This window comes from Triturus cristatus, chromosome 12, assembly GCF_964204655.1.
Source record: "Triturus cristatus chromosome 12, aTriCri1.1, whole genome shotgun sequence".
Lineage (NCBI taxonomy): Eukaryota > Metazoa > Chordata > Amphibia > Caudata > Salamandridae > Triturus > Triturus cristatus.
In genome coordinates this window covers 706579254-706589320 of record NC_140595.1, presented here as the reverse complement: position 1 = coordinate 706589320, position 10067 = coordinate 706579254, and positions in this window count along the sequence as shown.

The window sequence follows — 10067 nt, the reverse complement described above, 5'->3', positions numbered from 1 at the left end:
CAAGGTTCTGAATGAGATCAGACTTTTGGAGGAATCAGAACAGGCCAACACCTATAACAACATGAGCAGGTTGGATTGGGCTGCGGTCAAATCCTTACAAGACAATACCGCACTCACTATCAAATCTGCTGATAAAGGGGGCGCTGTGGTCCTTATGAATACCTGCGACTATGAGGCGGAAGTTCTGAGGTTGTTGAGTGACAGGAGGAACTACCGTCCTCTGGCACGTGATCCTACGGCTGAATTGCTGCAACAGATTACCATCATTGTGGCACAGGCGTGGGAGAAAAAGTGGATCACTGCAAAAGAGGCGGAGTTCCTCGTCAACCTCAACCCTAGGACACCGGCATTTTATATTCTGCCGAAGATTCATAAGGCCCAGCGTCCACCCCCAGGCCGCCCCATTGTATCGGGCATTGGCTCGGTGTTGGAGCCGCTTTCCCAGTTCTCCGACTTCTTCCTCAGGGAATCGGTAATCACCCAACGGTCCTATGTGCAGGACACGACCGATATTCTTAACATCATTAATGATATGGACTTTGACTCATCCCAGCAGTTACTTGTGACTATTGACATCGAGTCCTTGTACACTAGCATCCCCCAGGACGCGACGCTGGTGGCAGCAGCTCGCGCCCTGGGAGCCCAGGAGTGGTTTTATGACACTCCCCAGTCCTTTGTCATGCAATGTGTGGAGCTGGCTCTCACTCGTAATTTTTTCTGTCACAAGGATGCCCTGTACTTACAGATCTCGGGGACATCGATGGGCGCTACTTTTGCGCCGAGCCTGGCGTGTATTTACGTCGGCCAATTCGAGGCAAACTACCTTGACCACCCCTCTAATCCTTTCCAGGGGCACATTTGCCTCTGGAAGAGATATATAGACGATGTTCTATGTATTTGGAGGGGCACTCAACAACATCTCTGTGAGTTCCTTGAATGGCAGAATTCTCTGGACACCTGCTTGAAATTCACTTGGCAGTTCAGTAGGGAGGCGGCTACATACCTTGACCTCGATATCACTGTGTTGGATGACAAACTTACTACCAGTGTTCATCACAAGCCCACTGATAAAAACTCCCTTTTACACTACCAGTCGTACCATCCCAGAGCTCTGAGGGACAACCTCCCAGTGGGGCAGTTTCTAAGATATCGTAGAAACTGTTCCTCTACATCAGATTACTTACATCAATCTGAGGTGTTGAGCACGAAATTGGAACAACGTGCTTACCCCAAGAGGATTATTACCAGAGCCCGTAAAAGGGCGCACAACACACCCAGGGAGGCTCTGCTGGAGAGGAACAAGAAGGAATCCAAGGAGAGTTTGCCAGTTGTCCTTACATTCGACCCGTTGTCTAATAAGATCAGACAAATAATCAAGCGACATTGGTCATTGTTATCCACCAGTGACTTTCAGATGCCCCAGCCTAGATTTGCATTTAAAAGGACCCAAAACCTGAAGGATAGACTGGTGCATACAAGACCTGCCCATGTTCAGAAGAACATAAATCTACCTTCAGGACACCATCCTTGCGGGAGCTGTTCAGTATGCGAACTGACGGAGAAAACAACTGAGATCATACTAGGTAGTGGGAGGACCTGGTTTCTCCGTCAGTTTACCAACTGTAATACGTGCCATGTAATCTACAGATTGACATGCCCTTGTGGACTACATTACATTGGTCTTACATCTAGAAAGGTCAAGGTACGCATTCAGGAACATCTGAGCACCATTAGGGCTGGTAAGCTCACCACTCGATTAGTCCAACACTATAAAGATCAGCGACATCAATTTAGATCTGTAAAGTGGGTTGTCCTGGAAAAAGTGTGGGGCGATCTGGGTGATATTGATAAGAGACTAGCCGTGAAGGAGGCCCGTTGGATTTTCACTGAGAAGGGGGACACCGTTGGCCTCAATGAACAGATCGAGTGGAATAAAGTAAGCAGATAGGTGGTTATTGATAGGCTGAGTATTTTAACAAATTATCAATATACTACCTCCACTCACCCCTGATGAACCTTTCTTAACATCTGGTACATAGTATAACTTTGACAAAGTGGTTCCGCATGTTCCGCAATGGTTTATTTGAGATTTTCCAGCTCCCTAGGGTGCACATCAGGTGACACATTGGCCATTGGTATAGTTTATTCATGGTGCCATTGGGTTGGGCGCTGCACGAAATAGGACGATGGTGCACAGACGCGCTCCTTGTTTCATCCTGGAGGTTGGTTAATAACTATCCCTATCGTCATTAATTGCGGACTGCCTCCCCTGCTCTCCGATATATTATCGCCCTTTGATAATGATGATTGCCATATGGGTCCGGTGGCTGCAGAAATTTGCCTACATACTGGCTGGGATTGCCTCACACACGCCACCTATTGGGCCTCACCTTATCTCTGGTGGGCTTATGTTTTTTAAACAAGTTTGCATTATCACCCTTTAATTTAGAGTCAGAGGAGTTCGTTTTTAGCTTGGGTCTTTATGGTTTCAAGTCAGAGCTATGACCACTCCAAAATGGCCACGGCATTCCCCACTGTAACTGTTACACCCTTACGACTCGCGTAGTCTCGCGAGATGTTGCCACAGCTACTCATTGAAATTGAATTCAGCCGCGCGTTGAGTTGTTCCAGTGCTGAGGTGACGCCTGGTTGTACAAGAGACAGGGTAAGCCCGGGGACGGATGAGATATTGAATAAACGCCGTTTTCGTTTCTGGGTGGTGTGTGATTGTTGCGGTACGAAGAGCTTAGGGCTTTTCTTTCTTTTTACACATTATTAAACTAGACGCTTGTGATTGTTGAAGGCAGTTGTGCTGTGAATACGATATCGGCATTGGGGTGTGCTGATGTGATACAATATATTTTAAAGGGTCCTGGTGTTGTAAGAACTTTCAAATAAGCGAGGTGTTCGTTCATTGGTATATTGAGGAAGAGCAAATACACAGTGTGTCTTTTAGATTGAGTCATGTATAGATGATCTATACTTGTTTCCACAGGTGCAGGCACCAACGACGGTCGTGCTTTGCTGAGCAGGATGGCGATAGTTTAAAATTTAGTACGCCCCTGCGACTGGTTGGTGGCTGGTACGTGGGCCCATAGCCACAACTAGGTAATGAATTAAATGGTGTTACCATCACCAGCCTTTGGGTTGGTTGTTGAACTCATCCCTCCCCGTACTGACTATGCTGTATGTTTTGTTTGTTTGTGTTTGTCAGTCCTTTTAAAGGTGTGTGTCCTGAGAAGGTGATTTTTTGACCCCTTCTTGCCCTGATGAATTTGCCACAAACTTTATTGGCAATGAAACATGTTGGCCGTCATTATTAAGGTATGCAACATGCTGTGGTTTTTAACAGAGTGATAGACTCCTAACCAGAATAAAACAATCATTTGTGAGTCTATACACTTTCACTATTTTTATATGTGTCGTTGTCTGCACAATTTATTTGTTTGTTGTGTTTTTCACAATTACACTGTCTTGTGTTTTGTGTTTTCCATTGGACACTGCACACCTTTTTCTTGAGAGAGAGTGACCGATGATGAAATAAACGTGGGCAAGCTGGTGAGAACCAACCAGTAGCTCCTCTGGTGGTGCGCACGTGAGGTACTCTCTCTCTCTCTCTACATATTTTCTCACTTCGTCACCATTGAGGGTCTCTGTAGAGTGCATCTGTTTGTGGACTGACTACACATTCTCCTTTTCTTACTTTTCTATCTATTTTAATTGTTAAACTTGTAGCATTCTGGATGGGCTGTCTCCAGACATTATAAACGAGCATTGGAGGTCTGTGATAACGTACACTTCCTACTACCTAGTCCAGAGTAACTAGAAAGTTTTTTGCTACATTGTGCCAGTACTTTTTTTGTTGAAACTATGTTTCAAATCCCGCCACCTCTCCTCATCCCATTGTTTTTTCGCCACTTGTTGAACAGATCTATATTGATCTTTCGCCTCTCTTATTTTGGTGGGGTTCCTTGTCCTTAATGCAGAGCTTAGATTTTGGCGAGCAGACTTGCACTGTGTGTTAAACCACTTAGCCTTTATTAGCTCTGCGCCTCTTTTTCCTGGGTTCCCATCCCTCACGAAGAAAGTTTTAAGTCTAGAAAAGAGGAAGGAATATGTTTCTGTCATAATGGTGGGAAAGGCTAGATCACTCCTTTGGATCTTGAGTCGGGCCAGATCACCCACAACCTCCGCTTTAAGCGCAACCATTTTTCCAGGATCCTCTATGTGTTTACTCCACTTGATCCGACGCAAGTTGTTGGAGGCAACTATATCTAACGTGACTAACCCTTCTCTTGTGGGTTCAGCTCTGTCCCCCTTTTGAACTTGGAATTTCGAACAGAGGGGGTTATGTTCGCTTTCCAACCGGGTTTCAATGACCATATCTATTAAACAGTGCCATATCCTTAAGTCCACCAAGAGATAGTCAATACGGCTACTATTCCTTCCATTATCAAACGTATTGGCTCCATGTGTATCTGAGGGAGTTCTCCCGTTTGCCGCTCTAAAACCTCTTTCTAGACACAATGCTTTTAAATGGATAGCTATAGAGGACCATCTTTTTATTACGGGAATTTCCAATTTAGGTACTCCCCATCTAAGGTCCTGCTCCTCAGAGAGGTCCTGGTCCTCAAGGCCAAGTGGTTCGTAGGTGGTGTTGAAATCCCCTCCTACTATAATAAAAATCTGTTCTGAGAGAGCTCCCAGTCTGGTATAAAGGGCTGCAATTACCTCTGTGCTATGCCCCCCTATTATGCCCCTAGCATAGACATTAAAAATAGCCACCTTGTGGCTATTGGGCCATTCTAATTTAATCATCAAAATATCCTTTTCCCTAAACTCAGCCTCTACAACCTTACAGCACAAACTCTGTCGTACCCAAACCACCAATCCCCCTGCAGGCCGGCCCTTTGATTTTTTCGTGGCTGGAACAAAAAAATTGAGATATCCCAGACGACATATAGGAGTAGTGGACCAGGTCTCCTGAAAGATGTTGATATCATATCGGTCTATGAAACTACACCACTCCGGGGACTCGATCTTGTTACCCAAGCCCGCAATATTCCACGAGAGCAGGGTTAAATCTACCATTTGTTGTGAAGAGGTATTCGAAATGGAGGAACTCTCCTTTCCTCCCTTTGTGACACACTCCTCCGTTAGAATCTGATTAGATATGTTAGACCTGGGAGATTGGGGATTCAACATAGTGCTAGTCATTGTAATGCATCCCTCGTTCATTCTATGTTTATGAATTATACCTAGAGGGAACTTAGCATCGTGAGTTAGCCCCAGGTTAGCAAGCTGACATACTTTGGGGTAGGGGGTATAATGTGACATTATTACCCAAGGTCCTGATGGTAGCAACACCATTGCTCAGGGAATTATTACCTATAGATTTTGTTTGTTCATCCTGAAGTCAATCACAGTCATCCATATTAGTAAGAGCCCCAAACCTGTTCCTTGTACTTATTCCATCCCACAGAGGTACAATTCGCCTCCCGATTAGATTGTGGATATGCCAATTATTCACCCAAAACCTATGAGAGTTTCTTGTACATCCAAGATCTCCATAGAAAAAGTCCAATGTCAAGGGTTTTATCATCGACTCTCTGTGTTGTGGGGGAAACAGATTATCCAATACATTTATCAACACATGGGGACTGGAAAAGTTTATAGCTATACAGTCACCCTTAAAACATTTCTTTTGATTACCAAGCCATGACACCCTTCTAGCCATTATAATTTCGCTTGCCAGTTTTTGCCTACCCTCTCTAGATATCCTCATGTTATTGGTTAACCAATGCGTTGCTTTATTAATGAGAGTGGATGTTGTTTCCACCTGACCTTGACCCAAGGATGGAGCATTGGCCAAAACAAGTACCAAGGTGAAAGCCTCTGGGATAAACTGGAATGGTTCTCCCTCTGATGGTGGCTCATAATTAACCACCAGGGCATTCCCATCTGTCACAGAATTGGTTAGTGGGGCCTCTTTCTCTGTTATTGTACTGCCACCAGTGATTGGTTCTAGATCTTTTGCCATTATAGTTGAGCCTTCGTTTTCAGGAAGGACGCATGGATTAGAGCGACTTAGTGGTGTTTTCTTTTTCTCCGCCTGGCTCTTGTTAATAGTAATTGATTGCCTATCAGCCTCCTGTGAACCTGACATAGGTCGTCTGAGGGAAGGGATAGCTTGAGATAATATCCCAATATTTCGCTCTAAAGCAGACACCTTATCTTCTATGGAAGTCAATCTAGTCATAATAGGTGCTAAGGCGGTATCTAGTTTCTCTTTAAAAATCACTGAAAGGGAACTAGATAGATCCTCTAGAGAAGGATAGATATTTGGAGATGGTTGGTCAGATACTTTAAGTATAGTTTTTGATACCCGACCTCTCTTTTGTTGTATAGCTGTCCTAGAGCGTCCCAACCCACCAGCCCTAGTGCGTCGTCTCAACATAGACGAAGGAGATAGACTAGTCAATACATCTCTATTACTATCACGAGACATTTCAACGTGGGAATGCTCACAATTTTCCTGAGGGACGCCAGATGAGTTGGCTTGACTAATGAGGGCCCGGGGAATACCTGGCGATAAGATTGATACCAGGGGAGTAGTGTTTTCTACCCTATCTCCACCTGTGGGATCAACGATGCAAATTGGGTCCAATGAAAGCCTTCGTTCAGTTCTTTCAATTTCATCATTTAACAAAGTCGAGACCTTCACCAGATATGAATCCAACGTTGCTACTCCCCCTCCATTGGATTTTGCCAAGTCAAGACGCTTTTTCCCCATAGTTTACTGGTTTGCAAAACTTTACTTGGGACAGTACCTCTTTTTCTTGCAGATGTTAGGTGGGTGGCCAAGCCCAGCCTCGTCCTGCCCCGGACGGCCACAGACGGCCCGCCCTTTGTCCGGGCTTCGCCTGGCGCAACCTGCGCGCGACCCCGCGCCTATCGGTGATTTATGGCACCTCCGGGCGCGGGAACAGCGGTGCTGAGCAGGCTGGGAGATGTAGTCTCTCCCCTTCCTCCTCTCAGCAGCCGCTGGCTGGACTACTACGGCGGCGGGAGGGAGGGCGATGAAGGCAGCAGCTTGCGGGTAAGTTTCCCCCAGAAAAACACAGCGCCCGCTCCACCGAGCCTGTCGGTGATTTATGGTGCCTCCGGGCGCGGGAACAGCGGTGCTGAGCAGGCTGGGAGGTGTAGTCTCTCCCCTTCCTCCTCTCGGCGGCCGCTGGCTGGACTACTATGGCGGCGGGAGGGAGGGCGATGAAGGCAGCAGCTTGCGGGTAAGTTTCCCCCAGAAAAACACAGCCATAATGGTGTGTGTGTGTGGGCGGTAGGGTGGTGTCACCTGGCCAAGCAAGTGCGACAGAGCGAATATGTTAATACGCATGGCATTACATCGCAAGTCGTTTCAACGACTTGCGCTAGGTGGCGTGCAACACCAGGGAATGTGTTGGATTTTAAATCCAACACCTTCCCTGCTGTTGCGCTAACTGGAGTAGGAATGGTAATTTATACTATTCCGAAGTCCAGCGCGCCATCTAGCGCAAGTCGCTGAAACGACTTGCGATGTAATGCCATGCGTGGTAACAACGCGGACGATGTAACGACCGCGTTGTTACCTACCGCGTGGTAACACCACATGTTGTAATATCACATATTCGCTAACAAGCTACAGCACATTTAGCAACATTCTATCCTTAAAAGACTATTGTCTTTAATGTATGCTTTCCACAATAAGTAAGTCAGGCTTATTGGCTTTACCATAATGTTTGATAATAAACAGATCGAACCTATGAAATCTGGCATGACTTTTACAAATGAACTGATGAAATCTTTACCCTTTATCATTGGCTTTACTCCTTACTCAGCAGAGGCCTATTCAAGTGAACATAAACTGGCAACCATCGTGTATAGAGTTATATAAAACTACAAATATGTAGAAAAATACAGGTTGCCAAACAATATACAGCAACTTTCAATAGGGCCTAATAACATCTACTACAGTGAAAACTGCCAAGGTTTGTCAGAGTGTGTGGCCACGCCAAAACCCTTACCTACTACGGTAATCTGTGATATTACATGTGGAGCAATGATCATTGATAGAACTGGGGGTCTCTAGTTGGCAGAGGTAGGTATGTTTGACCAAATAGGGACCCTTGCTTCTAAGTCAGGGAAAGGAGATTACACTACTGGATAACCCCTGCTCACCCCCTTGGTAGCTTGGCACGAGCAAACAGGCTTATCTCAGAGGCAGTGTGTTAAGCATTTGTGAACACATACAGTAATACACTACAGATGGACACCACACAGGTTTTATAAAAATAAGTATTCTTTATATAGACTTAACACAAGACCACAAACGACAAAAATCCACAATACTGTACTCAAAATTGGCTTAAAGATAGTAGAAGTAGCTTAGTTCAAGTTGATGGTAAATGCGACATAGTTCTCACAAAAGTACCTGGATGCGTAACACAAAATAAACAAAAGGCTCGCAGCGTTGGAGATGCGTCGGTTCCTTGCTTCGGGGGAGACGATGCGTCACGCCTCAATGCTTTTGCAGAGTAGGGGATGCGTCTTGATCCTTACCGGAGAGGAGATGATGTGTAGATTCTCGTGCTGCAGCCCGGTTGCGATGCGGCAAGATGGCGCCTCGATGCGATGCGACAATCCGGTGCGATGCGATAAGATGGCGCCCTTGATGCGACGACGTTGAGATGATGCGACACGTCCTGGCAGCCTTGAGGAAACTCTGTACTTTGGAGCCGCGATAGGCCCTGCAACACGCTTCTCTGATGATGCGATGGCAACCCTCACGGTTGCGACGCGCTTCTCAGGTGATGCGACAGCAGACAGCTGCGATGAAGGCACGCTTCTGGGAGATGCGGTGGTGGCATGCTTCTCCGGCGATGCGACGACTACAGCTGTGGTGGCAACACGCTTCTTCTCGGTGCATCGCGCTTCCAGCTCCCAGCGACACGCAGGCTTCTGCAGATAGAATTCCCAGCAAGGAAATTCAGAGGGGAGCTGGTGGTGAAGTCTGTTGTCCTTGAGACTTCAGCAGGAGGCAAGCACAGGTTCAAGCCCTTGGAGAAATATTCTGCAAGATGATGAACGTTCTGTAAAAGTTCCTCCTCCTCTCCTTGGCAATGAAGACACCACTGCAGGCCAACCCAACAGCACAGTACAGTGGCAGGGGGGCAGTCCAACTCCTACAGCTTCCTTTGGTTTTTCTCCTAGGCAGAGGTTTCTTCTTGTTGTTCCAGAAGTGATCTAAAGTCTTGGGGTTTGGATCCCCATATTTATACTACTTTTCGCTTTGTTCTCTGAAGGCAGAGAGGCATTTGCCTTGTCCAAACCAGTTCTGGTCAGTCCTGGAGCACTTTGTTTACCTGACTCCTTCTTTCCTTTCAGAGTGCAGGGCAGAGACATCAGATACACCATAGGAGGTGGAGCCAGCACTGTGGAGGGAAGGCACAGCCCTATTCAGGTCCCAGGTGCAACTCCACCCATCTACATGCAGATCTTCCTATTCAGCCCTGTGCTGACTCACCCTCTTCCCTGGAATCCCCAGCCCCTGTCACTCACAGAACCAGACACACAATATACAACCTAGCAGCCAGACACACAATACACAACCTAGCAGAGGCAGGCTGGGACAGTTAAGCAAGAAAATACCTACTTTCTAAAAGTGGTATTTTCAAACACAGAATGTTAAAACCAACTTTACTAAAATATATATTTTATCATTCTGAGTTCAGGCATACTAAACTCGAATTTCTACCATGTTCCCTGAGTCAGTTAGGATTATAAGATGTAATAATCAAACTGCCAATTCTGGCCTATGGAGAACAGGTAGCTTTGCAATAGTGAAAAACGAAAATGGCTGTAATTCCCTATTAGGACATGCCACACACACCAGGGCATGTCCTTCCTTGTACTTGCAATGCACCCTGCCCTTGGGCCTACCATAGGGGTGTGTGATATGAAGATAAGGGAAGGTTTAGGGACTGGCAAGTGGGTGCACTTGCCAAGTCTACATGGCAGTACCAGATTGC